General features: G+C 43.8%; 1 protein-coding gene across 4 annotated transcripts in view; it reads left to right on the top strand.

The window, feature by feature from the left end:
* The first annotated feature begins 275 nt into the window (after nt 1-275).
* Nucleotides 276-21256, top strand: part of fut8b (fucosyltransferase 8b (alpha (1,6) fucosyltransferase)) — a 92923-nt gene continuing 71942 nt past the window's right edge. The window contains exons 1-2 of one of the 4 annotated variants that reach the window (XM_037086245.1): nt 276-388; nt 1566-1762. The gene's annotated coding sequence lies outside the window, so the exon portion shown is untranslated. Of the gene's footprint in view, nt 389-1293; nt 1763-17093; nt 17219-21256 lie in introns of those variants that run through there. The other 3 variants (XM_037086246.1, XM_037086244.1, XM_037086247.1) reach the window with 3 other exon arrangements.

Here is a 21256-nt window from a genome sequence, read left to right on the forward strand (position 1 = left end):
TTGAACGACCGCAGTTAAAAAAAAATACCACCACAGCTTGCTGAAATGGAAAACTGAAAATTATAATCAAGGTAACAGAACGAAACAAAACAATCATGATGCTGCACAGGAGTAGCCCCCTCTCACAGTAATCATGATACAATTTAAAACTTAGACCAACAGGGATGGACACCAGAAATACCACACTATTGCCCCTCACGACTGAGAGTGATGCAACATTATGAGTTGTTTTAGCTGTAGTAAGGTGTGGTGGTAACTATAGCAACTTCCTGTATACAGGAAGTAGCTATAGTTACTTCCTGTATACAGGAATCTTGGTCATTACATTGTGTTCTTGTTTTCTAGCCGAGGAGGATCGAAGGAAGTGAAGAGAAAGCAGAAACACAAGGTTAGTTTATGTGTCAGTGTAATAGTGTACATGTTCACAAAGCTATTATGTATTTATGATAATTTACTGCATCTACTTACATAAGGTCATGTTCGGACCAAAGTGAAAAGAACCGTTTAGGGAAAACTAGTCTATGATGTAAAACAGTTGGAAAGGTCTCAAAGAGGGGCTTGTTTGGAGATCCTGTATCTGGATGGTGTTATTGACCACAGGGATGGTTTTATGACACAGACCAGGCAGCCCTGTCTGTCTGTGCCCCGACTGCAGTACAACACGTTGACACTGGTGTGCGCACTGTAGCTTCCACTCCATCCTTCTCCATCAGGATCTGCATCAGCCAGAGTCAAGACAGCCAGAGAGCCAGACACAAACAGGAAGTTACACCGCCACGCCTTCAAAATAAATGGCCCAGCGATCACAACTTGACAAATAGTGGAATGATTATGTGCTGTCACTGTTTTTAAAACGAGGGACAAGTTTATTTGTATAGACAGTCTTTAAGAGGCAAGTATTGCTCATGAGGCATATATTTATATATATTTGAGATGTTTTGATTTGAAAACATTTTATTGAACATATTTATTTGTTTTTAGTGTTTATTAAGAGCCAATAATGTGTTGGTGATTTATTATGTGACAACTATATGGGAAAGTAAAGTTTATTTACTTGTGACCAAAACAGCCAAATATACCTCACAATAGCTAAGGAAAGCTCAAATAAAACAAAAATGTGTTGTACAATTATTAAACATTTAATTAAAAAGAGTTTGAACTCAATGTCGACCAATCAAACTTTATTTCTGCACAAAAATTATTTGCAAAAACAAAAAAAAGAGAAAATACTGACACTGTAAAAACAATAATGTAAAGTAACATTATTTTACATTATATTTACATTTAAAATAAAATGTTGCAGAAAATGTATGAAAGTAAAATAAAAAAAAATACAGAAATATAGAGTGGTTGAGATAAAATCATGTGAATTGGAATAAGAAAACAGGGTTATTTGTGTTAAACTGCAGTGTTTGAATCATTACACTACACTGACAGTCACCTGACAGTCACCTGACAGTCACCTGCATTAACGTAACATTATCCTGGAAGTTACAGCCCTCGGCGACCACGCAGACTTTTAATTTGAAAAGCCGCCACCGGATGTTGGGTTCCCTCTCTCTCAGGTCTGCGCTGACACCGGCCATCCAGCACAGAGCAGCCTCGACTGCCGTATTCAGAGACCCCCGCTCTCCCAGTTCCTGTTTCCGCCGCAGCCTTTCTACCCAATTCTCTGGAGCAACAAATCTCGGCTGACGCTGCGACAGACCCGGCCCCCGCAGCCCCGGTCGGATGCCGCTGGAAGCCGGTGTATCACGTCAAGGTAGGTGGCAATGAACCCTGCTGCATGGCGGAAACGTAGAGAGCTCAGCCCCGTAGATTCCGCCCGCTACATCCCGGCCTGTTGACTGCGTCGCTGCTGAGATCACGGTGGCCGAATAGCGGTCACAGCAGGCAGGGATTCCTGGTACCGTTATATGAACGCAGTCGCCCGGACATTTTGGCTCCGTTGTTCCCGCTCTGTTTCATCCTTCCACCGGCCCCGCACGTCCTCTTTGTTGCTTATCCGCGTCTGGAGGAGAACGCAAGAGGGCATGTTTCAAAACAATTCGCAGCCTGTCCGCGCAAAAGCCTGGCCCCGAAACATCACACAGCAGCGGCACCTGGACTGAGGCTGTGCGAATCAAAGTGGTTTAATACGGCTGCCATGTTTACATTAACGGCTAAATGCATCCACAGAGCTAGAAGGAGCGTGTAGCCGATAAGCTAGCTGTCTTGTCTTGTGTGCGTTTGTTTTCGGTTTGTCGTGCTCGCCGTCACACGAGAGCGAAATCTAACAGTTTTTTTCCCTCTTTGCCCTGGCGTGAAAATGAAGACACATGACAGAGGGATGGTTTGACACTTCGCTTGCATCCTCCCGTCACTGTGTGTGTTGTGTGTTATGTGTGTCGGGCGGGCAGACAAAGCGGCAGCCTTGTGTTTGAGCCTCGGCGCACCGCTGCCAGAGTCAGGGATTGCTCTGTAATAATCACCAGAGCCAGGCGTGCGTTTGTTTTCAGTATCAGGAGGTGGGGTCTGATATGCGATAGTGAAATGAAGCAGCTCAACTCGGGACAATCAGCAGGTTGATTCCGGCCTTACCCCCCACCACCACTGTACACACACACACACGCACACAGAGTGTATGTGGACCTGTGCTCAGTGTACCACGTCTGATGGAGTCTGGTGTCAGTGGTGGTAAAGACCAGGGGTTCAGTTCCCTGCAGGGGCCACCCATTAGAAGATGCTTTCATAGTGAATGGCTTGTGATGAATGCACAGCTCATTTGAGTGAATGGGTGTGATGCTGGAAGTCAGAGCATGTCAAGGCACAGTATACTCTGAGGCTCTTTTTTTAAATCTCATTTAATATGACAGGTCCAATAGCTTATTGCTTCGGCCATGAAATCGATTTGTGGTATGGATGACGTACGGCTTTGTTTCCCCCCCAGCCGAAGTGTTTTATATCACTTAATGTCTGCAGCTGATATTGCAGGACATACTTCACCGTCCGCCACTGTGAAGCCCGCTGTGATTTTTTTTCCCCCCTCTGACAGCATATTGTCCGACAATAAATGATTAGCTCATCATGTTGTATAGTGCCGCAATTATCCGCAAGTTTTTGATCTGTTTGCAGCCAATATCCATTGTGCTCTCATTTGAATTGGAGCTGCTGACTGGGGAGAAACTCAACACCTATGGACAACTAATGCATCATTAATGTTATCTAATAAAGTGAGCCTTGGTAACGGGAAGCAGATTGATTGAGTTAGTAGCCTTAACCCATTCATGAATAAGTAAACAGCCATAAATATTGCGGTGACAGCAGTCTGTGCAGTGGCAGGGGGAGCTCTGTCTTGGAAACAGATACACGCCTGTTTTTAAAGGTGCGCTATGAAGGAGAGAATCTCCATGGATTGGTTTTCTTGCTTGAATAACTACACTGTCTTCGTTTTAACGACTGGATAAACTGATTGTAACAACTGACCTTAAATTGACACCATGTAGTTCTGAAGAATAACTCAGAACTTTAATATTTAATATTAATGAGGTAATAATAACACTAACTCAGAAATGTGCATTGTTTCCATAACTGAATAACCAAGTTCAGAGGAATTTAAGGTCCCCAGAACACTGTTTGAAGCTTTGAAGGGTAGCGTATTCAGTTATGGAAATAATGAATATTTCTGAGTTTGTATTACTGTCTCATTAATGTTGTTAATAGTACCTTTCAGAATGTATTTTCCCAAACTACACAGTGCACCTTCAAACAGTCAGGGGCCAGTTTTTTGTTTTTGTTTTTTTTAACATACAGTGAAGTGACTCATGCTTTTGGCTGCATGTTGCTGCGACCTGTGCTTTACCATTTTCAGAATGAATAGGCAAAGAAGTGCATGGACCCATCTATATCAGCCAAGTGCAAATAATTAGATCAGATCAGTTCATTCCAGCCTGTGTAATTTTTGATGAAGCACTTAAATGAAGTAGTAGTGATGACACTCACACTAACCCTTGAAATTTTCTTGGCAGATTTGAAGTGGTTTTTTTTGTTGTTGTTGTTTTTTTTTTTTTTGCAGGATGCCTCCAAGCCAAGTTGTGTTGTCTCTGCTTTTCTGAGTTGATTGCTTTGGACAAATGTTGCATTTGCTACCATGTAGCTACCGAAACTCATGATACTGCATCTATAATACAGGAGAATGTGCTTTCTAGAGAAATAACCCCTCCCTCCTCCTCTCTCCCTCACTTTAGGCTGTCTGTTTTCCCTCATCCCCCTTCCCTCCCTCTCTCTCTGCCCTTTGTGCTTCCACCTTCCATGCCTCATGCCACTGTCTGTCTTCATTTTTGACTAATGAGTTCATTAAACATATTAGTGTGGCTCTGCCAAAGAGGTTAGATGCAGTGCAGTGAGCAAAAATGGGCGGTGACTCATTTCGTAGTTTTATCTGTATTTAACACTGTGCACATTTGTCACGTGGCGAGCTCCAGTTCCTCTGTTTGGTTTAGTGCAGCAAGCCACTGCCAAGCAGAGTTTTATTTAAAATAGCATTTGGATTTGTTTTTCATTTCATTTCTAGTCTGCAATACCGGCCTGTCACCTGCACAGCAAGTGCCTCTGTTTGCATGAAAAGCCATTCTAATTTCAAGCATCACAGTGTTTTGGCGCACTGTACAGTGTGTGTATAATGCTTGATATTGGCTTCAATGTGCTGTTTATACATCCCCTTTTTATGCACACACTTGTCCCAGATATATCCTTTTTTTTCCCTTCCCGAAAACGTCAGAAGAATGTGAAGAGAAGGCTGAATTAAACTATGGAGCAAGCAAACAGCACACTGTTGAAGACACGTTATCAGTTTGGGGGGGCTTCATGCTACAAACACAGAAATCTGTGAAGTGAAGAGGATATGCAAGACACAGCAATGCTTGTAGCGAGCTGCAGTAACAATGCCACCAAAAGAGGAAGGCTCATCTGGAAGCATTGTTTGTTTGTATTGTTAATCCATGTGCGGGGTATTTCTGCTCCCCGATTCCAGACAATGTACTGTAAATAGAGCAGAAGCTGTTGAAAAGAAGCTTTTGCCTTTGTTGTTCTTGCTTTGAGAAAGGGAAAGACAGACACTATAACATATGGATACATGGACACACACATCTGAGTTCTGAGTCTCATTATAAAGACATGAGCTATAAATAAAAGCTGGTTAATGTATAGGGTTCAGTGAGTAAGCTCTCTATGTCCGGTGTTGGCATTTGGCTGACATTTCCCATGTGAGACTATAACGTTTAATGTCAGTTTTCTGTCTTCTCTACCCCCCAGGCTGTTGAAGACACCAATAAAGAGATTAAATCATACAGTTGTTAAATACTTTGTGACAAATAGTTTCAGGTTTAGTTCAGGTACCGGTTTGGAGCCACTGCCTACTCTGGAACCAGTTCTTTTTGGTGGGTTTGACTGCTAAAGTACTAGTTCTAGAAGGAAAACTGGTTCCAGATCACTTTTTAAAAAGGAAATGCTTGCATTGCTGTGTTGTTGTGAACTGACTTAAATCACTTATGACTGCCATTTTTACCACCAGTTCTAGTGTACCGTGTTCTGACTTATCCAAGGGAGAATTTTAAAAAGTTTTTCACGACAGATGCCAGATTGAAGAGGCAGTGGTCTGAGGCCCCGTCATGCATACACAGTCAGGGCCAGTACTTGTAAAGAGTCGGAGACGTATACAATGAGTGGGTGGATGGATGGGGGGGGGTGTGAACACCAACTTGAGTTTTCCTAGTGCGTCGCGGCTCTAAAAAAGTTGAGAACCTCTGCATTAGACTAGTGACTGTGCAGATAACTGCTGCATGCCTTGTACGGGAACATATCTGTAGTCTTTAGTTTCTTGTAAGCTCGCTGGATGCAGCCTTCCTAAAGGGCAAAATCTGTAGGAAAAAAGGCCTCTCTGCTATCAGTCTTCTCCTGCTCTCATTCTACCCGAGGGCCATTATTATCTGTATTGTAAGACAGAGTGTCTGTCTAGTGATCATATGAGCCAATCACAGGGCGAGTGCGGGGCAGGTTTCCATGGAGAAAAGCGGGCTGGGCTGTGAGGCTGCCGAAGCTCAGCTTCAGCAGCCCAGCCTGATCCAGCCTGATAGCATTCTCCGGCAGCAGAAAAAGAAAAGGGCCCCAGCAGGCCTGCCCTCCTGTCTGCCTGTCTGAATGTCTTGATGCTGCTCGTCTACCTGTCTTACTCAGCTGAATAACTAAAGACAGGGTGGAAGAGGGGGAGTTCTGAAAAGAAATGCAGTCAGACAGGCACAATAGGAGCTTGGCCCGATAGCCATGTGGCATCAGATTTGATTTGTGTACGGAGTGGGTCTAGATCACATAATGCCTGTCTTGAGTGTGTTTGGAGGATGTGTGAATGTGTGTTGGCTTTGTGTGGGGGGGCCGACCAGTCAGAGATGCTGACCTGGAATGCCCCTCGAAGAGCGTGTCGCCCCTGCTCTGTTTGGCCCTGCAGGGGAGGCCGTCCAGCCTGCAGTGCACTCAAATCAGAAAGGATGTGTATTTGTGTGTGCGTGTGTGTGCACATTTGCTTATGTGTGCTTGCTTTTGCTGTATCTCGGGGAGTTATTGCTGCTGCAGCCTGAGCTGGGAAGTGGGTCTTACGACATTTCTTCTCGGCTCATTGGAGCCATCCAGAAATGGGCATGTACTCATCCACATGCAGCGCTTAAGTTCTCTCCTTCCCCTTTTTTTTTCCTTTTTAAGTTGGAAGCTCTTGCCCACCTCTTTTTGCACAGTGCCTTCAGTGCATTTGAATTAATTTATATCTGTGTATATACCTATATATGTATGTACTGTATATCTGCATGGATTTGTATTAAGTCTAGATTTTGACCATATCTCTGAATGCTTAACACTATGACAGGAAGAGCACAGTTAAGTGTATGGGGCCTCATCTGCATGAGGAACTGAATTCACATGGGTATGACACACACACTAAGAATTTTTAGCTCATCAGAAGTTGCTGAGGGACTCACCGTGGGACACAAACAGCCCCCCCCCATCTCCCTGCCAGCCACCCGCCCACCTACCCACAAAATCCCCTGATGCTCAGTGCCCATGGCCCATCAAACAGCCTTGTCAGCCCCTCTGAGTCCACAGCTCAGGCCGGGATCAGAGCAGGCATGGGGGGCTGTAGGGATTCAGGGATGCTGCTAAAAATTCTTAGCCGCCTGACAAGATAGTGCACTGTCTGGGTCTTATGCTCCCTGCAGCGTCGAACTTAAAACAGGATCCAAACCTACTTCGACCGCTGAAGGGCTCTTTCTAGCATGGGAGCCTCCAGAAAGTACGAACACACACCAGTGGCATCTACGGATGGATGGGACAGAGATTTGGAGTGTGGAAGAAGCAGATGGGTACGAAGGGGAAATTAGGAGAGAAGAGAGAGGTAGTAATTGGGACAGCTGCTCAGCTTGAGGCGTAAGCAGTCGGATCACCCACCTCACTCCTTCCCCCGCCACCGCCTCTTCCCTCACCCCCCACCCCGGAAAAATAAAAAAGAGTGCCAGAGAGCCAGATGCTGGCCATTAGGATCACAGTGACAATAGCCCAAATTCATTCTGCAGCCAGAATGCACAAGCTCACAAAGGCACACACATAGGAATTGAAAAGAAGAAGACTATGAGCTCATCTGACAGAATGGGTGCATTTCCCACACTTGGGTAGAAAGGTTGTGTGACAGGCCTGCCTCTGCACAGGGGTTTGTGGATATTATTCTGTTTTCAACAGGAAGCCAAAATTCCCAGCAGCCACTCCACCTCTACCCATACACACACACACGAGGACTATTGAATGGCCCCCATTTAGCCAGTGGTATCTGATCCAGTACTGGCCAGTACTGGATGGCCCACTTGTGACCTCAACTCAGGTCCAGAGAGGGTTCAACCCCAGGCCCCTGCGAAGTGGGACCTGGACCATGATGAAAGGCTGGCATTATCTTCCTCAGAGGCGGGTGGGCTATTTTTGTCACTGGTGCCAGTCCTGCTTCATAGAGGGTTTGTTTGCAGCGGTGCGGGGAGTGTTTGTGGATTTTTGCCTTTACACTATTGATCCCCGAGGGGTAAATTCATCTCTGTGACCTCCGTTGAGAGGTCACAATGTAAGGTCAGTTGCACCGCGTAGTCGTTGGAGCTGGAAGGGATTTAGTGTTTCGCTTAGCACCAAGGCCCTGAATGTCTGTGCCAAGTTCACATGAGGTGAAGTGGTTAATGTGCATGTGTCCATCTCCATATCTATCAAAGAGCTCATTGTAAGCGTGCGTGGCATGTGCAGTGTGTGTTGCAGACGGGATGCGGTGCGGGGCGGCGGCAGAGAGGATTGTGAGGGATCGTGGAGGATTGGCCTGATTGGATTTCCATTGCAGGAGCCCTGTCACCTGGCCCAGCGTGGAGCTCTGGAACACAGCAGGGTAGCAATCAGACAGCAGTCACACTGCGAATATACAGCAAAATCTGCATTTACGCACTGCAGACACAAACATCCACCGTGTTAGTACAGAGTATGGAGATGAACTTCATGACAGTCGGGTAAATTATTAACAACTCAGTATCATGAAAATTGCCACTAACTTTTGATACACATATGGAGAAAATGACCCAAAACACAAAAAGAGCAACTGTGGATCCTTAACCCAGGAAGGACTGAAAAACCAACATGGTAACATTACCTCTCTGACAATCAGGATGAAAATTATAGACAAACTGAAATCATATGAAATTAATCAGGAAGACACTGAGAAACTCCCAGGTGCCGCCAACAGATAGGAATTGATCCTCACAATCTCCTCTTCGCCATGGAGACGTGAAAAGAGGGCAGACTACACAAACACAGAGAGGGAGAGGAGCGGCTGAATCCCCCGCAGGATGAAGATCCAGATCCGAAACATCTGGAACGAGCCACTGGCGGCCAGGAGCGGGGGGTGGGAGAGAGAAAGAGGTCCCAGGACAGCTGATGGTCTGGCACAGAGACGCTTGAGAGGAAATTGAGGACAAGGAGGAGAAACTGGGGAGAGAGGGACAGATAGGCACGCAGATTGGAAGCTGATTTGCTTGTAGGCCGACAACAAACAGATTACAGAGATGCAGTGGTTTTCAGGTTTACAGTATTCTTGTCAGCAGGAAAAACATGGACTGTGAGTGCTGGGCGTCATAGATTCAGTAAGCCTGAGAGACGCATGCAAGAAGGCTAAAGGTATCAGGTATAGAGGCCCGATGTCGTCAAAGAATAAGCAACTAACTGAAAGTTTAGGAGAAGAGGTCATGTCTTTTTTTTTGACAGCCTCAACAGCATATGGTTTTCATATACACCCCTCACAATTAAACACAAAGACTTAGCTTTTAACCCTATTAAATCAAGAGTAGTGAACACACTGGCAGAAATCCATTGTTAACCAGGCTGTGGTGCTTTTTTTGCCTCAAGAGGCCAGCTTTCAGTGCAGCAATGAGACATTTTGTGCTCTGATGCAAGCGCCCAACACTCTCGACTGAAATAAAAAAAAAGAGCTCCGATATGCTTACTATCTTTTTTCCCCCTATATATACGTCTAAACCCCACAGCTGAATAAAACAGCTTGTTCCAGCTTGTCAGGCCTTTTTCTCGGGGGGTTGTTGAAAAGCACTCTGGGAAATATAGGAAATCACTAACTGAAGTCAAATTAGAAGAGGAAGGCTGAAAGAAAGTGGGTACTACAAAAAAGTAATTATAAAAATCACAGAATAACTCCTGGAATGCATTGTTCATCACATATTGATGGCTCTCAACAGCGTAGGAGTATCTGAGGGTTAGGTTATTCTTCTTTTTAGTTCTTTTCTCACAAATCTCCTTGAGGGCTGAGGTGGTGTTAATTGAGGATATCAGGGTTTTTTTTACAAAGAAGGTCTAGAATTTTAACCAGATAACTGTTAATGTTATGTTAATTGGTTAACATTAACATTCACAGCCAAATTGAATTCCAGAAACCTAACATGTTTGATGGCTGATATAAGTTTTGATACCACAGAATTACATTGACAGCATTGAGGGCATATCATTTAAGATTTTAAGGCTAGACAGTATCAGAAAAATAATGACATTTTCTTGTTAAACATTTCCTTCCTAGTAGATGCCCCCAAAAAAGTATGAACCTGAAAAGTAGCATAATATGGGACCTTCAGAGAGGTCATATTATGCTACTTTTCAGGTTAATACTTTAATTTTGGGGTCCTAGTAGAATAGGTTTACATACTTTTACTAATTACTACTGTCTAAAAAACACATTTTTTTCTTTCTCATATGGTGCATTGCTGCAGCTTCCCTTTTTTACACTAGGCTTGACTTCAAATCAGGCGTTTCAGTCAGTGCAGGGCCAGTGTGGTCTGTGGGAGAGAGTAACTCCCTTTAGCGTGGAATTTTTCACTTTGCAGACCTTTTACATGCACAAAAATGCTACACAGCACAATAAAAGGCAAAAAAACAAAAGCATAACATGACCTCTTAAAGTGACCCTGGGTCAGAGTTGTTGCTAACTGCGTGGCTTAATAAACCCCTTAGTGGAAAGCAAGGTGCAGCTTGGCTTGGGTCTTGAGATGTTTTTAGCATTTATTAACCCTGAACTGTGTGTCAACTTGCTGGAAAGAGCAAGAAATAACAGCTGGTTCCTTTGTGTGGACACTGTTGAAAATGAGTAATGTAACTGTTTATATTGTTCAGAAGTGATATATATTTATTTGATATCACTGTTGGATAGTACCATTGACTTTGGTGAGGATGCACCAGCTTATTAACAGCATCAGCAGTTCTGGTATTTCTGTGGATCATCACCCCTCAAATAGACAGAAAATCTTCATGTTCATTGTACAAACGGAGGGATCACAGAAATGTTAAGGAGCAGATTACAGAGGGATTTTCACAGTGATTTGACATTAATTCATACCTGTGCAATTTGCTCACCCAAAGGGAGACGAGAGCCACCAAGCTGGGTCTGCAGTGTGGACAAAACATCAGCATTAATTTGACATATAGTACAGCTGCATGCATTTGAACAACAGATGTAAGGTTTTATTAACTTAATAGATGCGACTTGAAATATTTCCAGACACTTCCCCTTTGGATGACTGCGGGAATGTCTCCCACCGGACCTCTCGGTGATGTCCAATCTCTTGTTGCTTAATGATATTTCTGGATAATAAGGAGTTCTGCATGCCAAAAAAGTCTCATGCCCAATGTTTCAGCTATTGATTCAAGTTATAAAATGAATTTATAATGCTCATGTTGCAGGCCTTGCATTATAGATGATTCATTGTTCAGTACTGAAATGTTAAATGTCAATATGAATTTCCAGGCCCTGTACAGTGTAGATGGCAAGTGTTTGTCGGCTGTAGTTCATATGCAGTAAGTAGTCTTATAGAAAGTTACATGTATTACTCGGGCGACAACACCGACCCCATTGGCTGTGAGGGGTTTTCCATCAGCAAGGGCCAGATTGATTTTTCACTTTCACAACATTTCCAAAACGAATACATGCAGAGATGAAAACAGCTGTGCATTGTTGCGTAGACTGTAACCACAACATTGATGGCCAATTGAGCTGTATATTTGCTATACAGCTGTTTGAAAGTTTGCCTCATTTGTTCAGTGGTGCAGGGCAGTCATGGTTTCACAAAGAGTGTCTAAAAAAAGCAACTTTATCATGTATTCCATTTGGTTTTGACCCTCTCTATTAAAGTGGTGCAACTTAAACCATCTGTCCACAGGATGTAATCTTGCTCAGTATTGAGCCAGTGACTGACACAGTGGAGGGTTAAGTGTTCTCTGGTCTCTCTGAGGCATCAGCACGACATAGTGTGTCTATAGTTTAGCTGGTTGCATGTTGGGAGAAGTATGATTTTACCACCATGAGCCTGAGCTTCAACATTGTGTGAGTTTGAGGGGCAGGAGGATAGTTGTGGTCTTTTATCAGTCTGGTATGCTGGAAGCACATTTGCTGCTTTTTCTTTGATGCTTCTCGAGGCTCCATGAAGCCCAGAGAGGGGAAAAGAACAAAAGACCCTCTAAAAGTTGATGTTTCTTTTCCCCTCCCTTCCAGATTGTCTTTGTACCTATTCTGGTCGCTTCTTGCTGTTTCTTAATATCAGATTTCTTTTTTAGCTTGTGTTGTAGAGGAGTTCACTGGGCTAAAAACTACCATTTTATACCAAAATGATGGCTTATATGCAAATTTTTAAAACACAGATAAACCTGCTAAAAAAGGCAGTTGAGTCCTTTGTCTCATTGCGAACAGACAAGTTAGCCTTTTGTTTTGTTTTTATGAGTCATGTTTGACTGAAAATAGGGAAGCAGCATGAAGGCCACTGACGATGTTACAGTGGTCACTTTTTGTCTTTTATTTCATTTTTATTTTACTTTTTTAATCAACGGCAACTGAATGCTGCTTGAACAAATACGTATTTGGAACTGTTTTCACACTAACAGAACTTCAACATGCATTATAGCACTGCGACAAAGAAGGGCGAAAAATTGTGTGTCCACCCAGGTGTTGTGTTTCCATCACTGCTGGTCAGAGCTGGAACCAATAAATACCCATGACAATGCAGAGTCATTTGACCCAGGAATCAATGCCAATGTACCCCTTCCCAGTGAAGACAAAAGCCAGATGCTAGTGGGTGATTGTGGATCTTTTATCCAGGGTGAAAGGCTTTAAATATTGCAACTGCAATATCTTGCTCTGCTAGTTTGGCATGGTAAGACTGTGAAGCCTTGAGGGCCCGTTGTTCAAATCCAATGCCTGCACTCAGCACCCAGTCAGATTCATATCCTACAGTACCTTTACCAGATCACTGTTGGGGTTGGTTGTCTCCAAAACCAATGACCTTGCTTTCATTATTGGCAAGTACCTAAAGTTTTGAATAATTCAAACTCAAACACAGAAACCAGAAATATGTTTTTTTAGTGTAACTCGCGAAATGAATCAACATTAACATTCATTACGCTAAGCTAATTAAATTCACAGCCTGTTTCTACAGCCTGAAAATGAGAAGAGATGAGCATAACCTTTGAAAAGCTGATTGTTGATTGATATTGATTGTTCCGACACACTGAAAAAAAAGATTAAACAAGATTTTTCAAAATAAAGGACCTCCAGGCTCAGAACTATGATGTATGACTATGACTCTCCTGTTTTTTATCATGCCATGTAGAGCAGCAACGACTAATGCATTGGTCAAGAACGAAAAGAGTCGCCATTCGGATGAACTAAAAACCTGTTACATTGCGACGAGCGCCACTTCTTCTATTTTGCATCCCACTGCCCCTCCAAGCTTGTTGAGTCGTCCTTCAGCATATGTAAGAGTGACAGCAGTGGCATTCACCTATGGCAAAGCCCATAGCAAACCAGCATGAGACCATTTGCATCTGACTTGCCCGTCATGTCGCCCCGGGGGTGTTACATCACATGGTGTCACCTCCTACCCTTGCTCTCTTTTCATGTTGTCGTGGTACTACCCTCCACCACAGCTCCACTGCTCCTTATTGCCAGTGCTGTCAATGCAGATGGGGACTTTTAAAGGGCCGTCTTGGCAGACCCATTCCTCAGTTTAAGCTGTGGTCTGGGAGAGCAATAACAACATGCCAGTCAGATATAAGAGCCCCTAATAGGACTCAATGAGATGACACAGCAGTCCAAGACCTATTATGCTATTGGAGCTGTGGGGCAGATGGAGAGGAGAGGAGAGGAGAGGAGAGGAGAGGAGAGGAGAGCAAGACTGACCACATAACGAAAAAAAAAGAAAGAGCTTTGCGTTTCTCCTAGAAACGGAAGCAATGTGCGACAGAGGACTGGATGGAGGTAGTCTGACGCGATAGGATTTATGAACTTTCTGTCAGTGACCCAGAGCTAGTTTTGACGAGGATCGAGGAGACACTCGCGCGATGCCAGCAACGCTACCAGCTTTTCAAATATGCGTCTGTAAAATAGCTGTGTGACAAGCCGCTCCAGAAACAGAAAACAGCCTCCCCTGGCCTGGTTTTCGCTTCTCTTTGATCTTGTGACAACGGCAAAGAATCGAAGTTGGCACATCAACTCAGTGAGGAGCTTAAAACACTTGGTGATTGCTTTGCCTCCTCGCTTTGATTTGTGGAGTAAATGAAGGATTATTATAGATGAATCCAGTGTTGTGGTTGTCCTCCAACTCTTGATGTTTGAACAAAAAACTGTAACAGTGCAACCACCTGAACTGCTGCGCTGTCACATTAAAGGATGAATGAGGCAAGCCAGCAACCCTGTATGCCATACTCACTCATCATTATTCTTCTCGCACAGCATGGAGAACATGTTATTCAGAGCCATAATGGTACCCTATAGTCGCTGCAGAATAACGTACCCTGTGCGGCTATGCTAATTACACGTTCACTGCTGAAGTACCTGTGCAGTGAGCGGGGAAGTCTTTCCAGCACGGAGAGGGTCAAGTCTGGGCGAGGTCAAGCTGTGAGGTTCAAGTTTCATCCGTAAATTCCCCCTCCCCGTTTTAAGTTTGACCCAGTCCACTCATGCGAAATAACGCAAACGTCTACCGCACTGTCTTTTTCATTCAAAGCAGCATCATCGGCCTCACTCGGTCTTTGCGCTCTTCTGGCAATCGGCGTCCTAATTGAGGCACTCTTGAGCCATGTTTATCACCGTGGCAACATTGCCCTGCAGATAATCATTGTCTTGTGGATTAGCATAACAACAGAGGAGAGGCTTTGCTTTAATCCCACTAACACTGGACCAAGCTCCTTTGTGTCGGCTCGCTGCCGGGCTTGTCTTAACTGGGATTAGAAGCACGGGCTGCTAGCACCCATCAGGCCCGCACATTGCGCTCATGCCCCTGCCTCCGCACTTGAGTGAGCCATCTTCTCGCCCTTGGGTGTTTCTTGCGGGCAAAGCAAAAAAAATTGAAATTAATATCTTAGTTATCACCATTATGTAATGAGCATTACCTGAGTGTTAAACCCAAGCACTTCAAAAGTTTACTTAAAAAGAGAAATTCACCATGTATTACTTTGCCCTGAGTCCCAATCTATGCTTTCTCTCAAAGGACTGGAGTTAAGAAGGCTTTCCTTTTCTAACTAAAGTAAAGGCAAAAACATCTGCCAGGTTTGTCTGAGTGGCTTATGTGGCATGCTCTGTACCAAATAGTTTAATTTTGGATTATATACCTGATTGTTACATTCGCCAGAAAGTTATCTCAACCTTGAATGTGTGCATGAACCTTGCAACCCTTCTGAAGTAAATTTGCACAGGGTTTAGCATACTTGAAGCAATGTAATTCAAACACAGTATCCTCCTAACTCATCTTGTGCCAAAAGTGTGTATAACTCCTCCAAAAAGGCCACAGTCAAAGGTGGGGTGAAGAGCTTGCTGTCAGAGAGAGCTACGTGGCCCAATCAGTAGTTCAAACAGAGGTAAAAGCACACACATGCAATCTCTCTCCCAAGGCATGCACTCGGTTGTATATACAAAATGTGACAGGAGTATTTGTGTGGAGAGCCCAAATCCTGCACGCTTACTCCACTTTGCACTCCAGACCCAAAAGTTACGAAACTCAGATGATGCATAGTGATCTGACTTGTTTAAAGAACACTGCCGCTTTAATTTTTGTTTGGAGACCGTAAACTATTAGACTGCAGGCGAGAAAAGTCTAGAAATGCTCCAGATTATTAATTAAAATCACGACACATTGGACTGGCATGCAGAACTGCTTGGCCGGTTTTCACAGTTGGTAGCAAGTGGGCTCGGTTGGCGGCAAGCGCTGGAAGAGGAGGCAGGCATGAAGCAGCCGTGTCATGCTGTCCCATCCCGATCCGCCTGTGCAGCGCGGTAGAGACTCTATGGGAGAATGGGTGTAACCACTTGTCTGTCCCTGCGAGCTGGAAAAACACGGAGGCGGAGGAGGGAAGGGGAGAGGAGAGGCGTATGGTAGAGTGGGGACAGCCGCTGACCCCGAAAAACACACAAGATCAACAGGAATAATAAAAAGGGGGTCTTTTCAGTGGCTCACTAATATGCGTGGTAATTTAAAGACGCTCCGAAAAGAAATGTCAGCCATGTGTGGGTGGGCACAGTTAATGTGTGCGCGCGCGCGAGAGAGAAGTTCCACACATCAACAATCTCCACGGAGGATTCCTGTGGTAAAGCATTCTCGGCTTCCCGAGAAAACAAGCGGTGAGGCGTGCAAAAAGGAATTTCAAGCCCTCTCAAAAAGATGACCATACGACTGCGAGGGAGCGCCTTTGAACGATTAGCAGAGTCTATATGCTCATGTCCACAGGCAAACGCGTACACACACCCCTTTGTCTCGTCGCTGATTTATATCGCTGGATGGTGGTTTCACACTTTTTCTTGTGGCTGACATTATCTAAGTATGTGCTCTTTTGCCAGGCTTCTCTCAGGACTAATTTGGTGTGTTTAAGGCTACCAGCCGACAGCCAGCAGTATTTAATTCAGTTGAACTAGCGGTGTCAGTACTTGGCAAGGCCATAGCAACATGACATAGCCAGTAGCCCTGGATAACATTTCTCTCTTTTTTTTTTTTTTCCAGTGCGACTGGAGGGGACACATTGGCTCTGTGACCCATGCTTGTATCTGATTTTCTCTCTTTTTTTTTTTTTCCTCCAACAGAATAATTATTTACATTTCAAATTAGCAACAACAGTATGAGCTACTTGGATTTGCCTCCAGTGTTGTGTTGTTTACAAGTGGACGAGTGGTGGGGGGAGGACGAGTGGTGTGAGGCAGGCTGCTGGAGCAGGTGACATCTGTGACCCAGCACAACAGCGGTGGATGCCGGACACATGCTCCTTCCTCAAAGGCTACTGGCACCCTTTTTGCCTCATTGGGCGCATGCCCACGTGCAATGGCCTCAAACACACACACACACACACACACTTGGAATACTTCGTCTGAATGAATCTACTGTACAGAAGGCTATCTTGAAACCACCGTGATTCAACATGCCTTTAGGACATGCTGCAAAATTATTTCCTCCCACCTAGTGTTTTTTGTCTATTACAGTGACTTTTTTTTCCCTTTTTTTTTTCTTTCATTTTAGATTGTTGACCCACACTCTGCGAGCTGCTAACAGCTACTCAGTGAACGGGACAGACTGCCAAACATGAGGATCATCGGCTTACAGAAAATAACCTCCTGATATGAATTGCTAAGAGCTGATAGTAGGTCAGTTTTCAGTTTCACACCAAAATCTAGCCGAAAAACGCTTCTCGGGACTGGCTGCTGCTTGGTGCTCTTCACTCGTGTAACAGCGCAAACACACCACACACACACACACACACACACACACACACACACACACAGTGCATACTGTGCGTGCATGTGCTTGCCTAAATCGGAACTTTCTTCCGCTTTTCACACAATGACAATCAGATGATTGATCTTGCTTGCTGGGTTATTAACCCATTATATTTACCAAGCCATTAGCTGTCTGATAATTGAACTGTTAATTAAAACAAAGGCCTTAGTTTCCCCCTGTTGAGTCCCAGACTCCCCTCGCTGAGCAGAAGACAGTAAAGAGCAGAAATAGACAGTAAAAAGCAGAATATTAACACTCCATTTTCCAAGGAATGTCCCATTATACCGTATTTTGAGATACCCCAAAGAATCCACATCCACATTTTTTTTTTACTACATTCTTAGAATAAGTCAAAATGCATTATTATGTAATTTTCTTTTAATGCAGTTCTACATTATTTAAAATACAGTTTTACTTTAGCTCTCCCCCTCCATATCGCCCATCCCTTCTCCTCCCCTCTCCCTGGAGGGAGTGCGTTTCTCCTGCTGGTCTCTCGTTGCGTTCTGATAAAGCAGACTCTCTCCCTCTGATGTCTCTTATCTCCTCTCATCTCCCGCAGTAAAGACGCCCGTCTCTGTTTGTTTTATGCTTCCTGCCAGTTTTTCCTTTTTTTTTTTTTCTCTCTCTCCCTCTCTTTTTCTTTTCTCTTACCCCTACTCTTTGGTGACGCCCAGTGCTTTCGTCCCAGCATTTTGTGCAATGGATCAAAATTGTCAGAATAACTTAATGGTGTGCTGACCTGCCTTCTGACCCCTGCTGTTTATCAAATGCTACCCCACTCCACACCCTCCTATTCTGTGAGAGGTATAGATTTGTTGCTCCATATCTCTGGCAGTGCAGTACTCTGCTTGCTTACTGCCATTGACAGAGTGTGTGTCCAGTGCAGGCTACGCTTGGATGCATCAGGGTAATGCTGTTGGCTTGCTTAGATCCAGCAAACAAACAACATATATTATGTTGGAGGTAAGGAGTGTGGTTGTATAGCCAAGGGGCGTCACTCTATGTGTTTGTATGCATGTCGGTGTGTTTTTGTACAGGACTGTGTCAGTGTACACGTTGACCTACAATGTAGGCAACTCCGCAAGAAGCAGTAAACCCAGACCGTGTCGGACCTGCTCCAGCCATGCTCAAGGCAGCGGTGTAATAACAGCAAAGTCTAACTTGCCGGAAGTGGAAACAGTCAGACAGAGCGGTATACAGATTTGTGAACACTCACTGCAGCCCTGAATTGTTGTTTTATGTGCACTCCATCACAGTGTGTGCTGCAGGAATATAGACCCATTGAATACGCAACCCATTGAAACCAGGAAATAGAGCTGAAATGATTAGACAGTCAGAAGGCAGAAAATGCAATACTTTAAAAGGTTTAAATGTTTGAATCTATTTTTAAAAATTGAAACAGACACATTTTGGAATCCACCCCTCCTAGTGTTTCCCTGTGGTAATTACTGCTGCCGTTAGCAGCAGGGCTTGAGCTAATGGCCTGTAAAAAAAAAAAAAACAGAAAGAATCCTGATACGATCTAGAATTCCCAATCTCAGTGCGATGAAATAGCAGAGTAATGCAGTCGGTTGATCTAGTAGAAAGAGGAGGTTGACTGGGAGATTAGGACCAGGAGAATGTTTGAACGGGCCAGGGCTAGCTGATTAGCATGCTAACTTCATGAGATATCTCTGCAGCTCACTACAAAGACATTAAAATGTCAAAGCTGATATTAATTCACATTCTGTTCAAAGTTTTAGTTGTTTTTTGAATCTTTCCCACTAAAACTTGAAAATATTGTCCATTTGATATTTAGAAAATGTTTGCAGAGATGAAATAAACCATTTGAAGATGTTACCTTGGGCTCTAGAAAGAAAAAAAGTCATTTTTCACTATTTGGAACAATTCATAGAAGAAAATGAATTGATTGAATGACTGATCACAATAATAACTGTGGGCAGCGATACCAGTAAAATCCCAGTTTCCACTCTGTTTTTTCAGCCACATAATTACATCATAACTTGAAGAAAAAGAGCAGCTGGTGAAGTCTCAACAGGGGCATTTGAGGGAATGCCAGCGCGAAGAGATGGTGGGCCATAAAGGTGAAGATATTGTTTTGACAAGCTAAGCAAATAATGCCCCAGAATGATTAATGTTGAAAAAGCTGAATACGGGATGCTGGCAAAGAGAATGGAGGCGAAAAAACTACTGAACCTGGCAAAAGAAAATGGAAAGTGTCTGTGCAAAGCAACAGTCCTTTAATTTTTAATAGAGGTGCGTATAAACCATGCACAATCAGAATAGTTAATTAAATGGCAAATGAAAAGTGTGCATCAAAGAAATACATTCACAGTAAGTAACTCCACTGTTAACCTCAAGTCTTTTAATTTATATCATTCTCCACACGGAGTATAAAGAATTTTCACTCTAGTCATTTTTCCTTATAAAGATAAAACCGAGGGGAAAGGAGGACATATCATAGAAAGTATCAGTTCTGGTATCTGAAAGGGAATAATTAATTTTCAGATGCTGAGTATGAGAATGTGCCTTATCAGCACCAGCACTGATGTTACGGATAATGTCGGTGCACGTCTGATGTTTTAGCCCTGTGTCTCCTCTCGCTTCCACACTGGTTTCTAAAGGATTTGACTGGCCTGTCCAGCCGGCCCCGACTGTCCTTTACAAACCCCCACCATAAAGCGTCCTCCCGTCAAGTGATGAACCGCTCAAATAAACCTTAACAGAATGTTTGTGTTAGTAAGAGTAAACTCTGTCAGTGAGGCTCCGCATGTTTAGTGCAGAGTTTAAACATTTAATTCTTCTGGAATTTTGCTTGAATTTTCTCATCCTGGAATTTTCCTATTCCTGCCAAGCTGTTGCATCACCTTCATCATTCATTTACTGGGGTCTCTGCGACTCAGGTGATGTAGTTTAATATCAAAGGAGCCGTAGTTCTGCTTGGAGATGCCGCTGTCAATGTGATCTGACACACTTATATGATATCTCATTTCATCATTTCATATCGCTCTCTCCATCTGTCAACGTTCCGTTCTCTTCTTATTTCTTAACCCATTTTCTTGTCACTTAGGCTGTTGTGTAAACGCAGGCGGCTGACGGATATGTAGAGTTCTATTAAGTGGCCGTACAAACACAGCATCTTGATTTTCATCACATCCCTTGTACTTTATTCCTCTCTGTCTCTCTCTCGCACACAGACACTCAGACACACACACACACACACTGGCCTGAGATCAGGTGCATGTATGAGGTGGCAGTCTGCTCTCTCTGTTAGGTCCTCAGCTCCCACCGGCCCTCCAGATGGCCACGGTGTCAGCACCACACCTTTTGCACACATGAGAAACTCCCTACATCCTGCACCCCCCCCCACAGCTCCTGCTCCTTCTAACAAAGTGCGCCATTACAAATAAAGTGAGAGACGTCCTGTGCAAAAGCCCTCATTAGCATTAATCTGGCAATAATTACAGTATAGGGATTCCTGGCACAGTTTCGCTTATGTCCAAAGTGCCCGTGGAAGAGGTCAAAACTCCATCATCACCTGAAGGATGAATAACTACATTTGCACTTGATTTGTTTGCTTCATATTACAGATAACTGTCAGGGAATGGATAGATTATCTTTAATGACAAGGTGAGTGTAAGGTGTGAGCTAATGTGGTAGTCTGTCAAAATCATGGTGTATCCGACTGTTGTACTCATTTTGATAGTGTAATGGGGGCATTTCTGTATTCGTTTTTTTACTGTAGAAAAGTCTCTTTAACCATCAAATGAACTAAACTGAATTTTCAAAAATGTTGCAGGCTGGCTGATGAATTTCTACCACATACACTGTTTGCATTCTGATGCCTCTGCTCCCGTACGTATCACAGTCATCCTTGTGGAAGTGTGGAGTGGCTTCAGGGCATT

The sequence above is a fragment of the Acanthopagrus latus genome, chromosome 22, assembly GCF_904848185.1.
Source record: "Acanthopagrus latus isolate v.2019 chromosome 22, fAcaLat1.1, whole genome shotgun sequence".
Lineage (NCBI taxonomy): Eukaryota > Metazoa > Chordata > Actinopteri > Spariformes > Sparidae > Acanthopagrus > Acanthopagrus latus.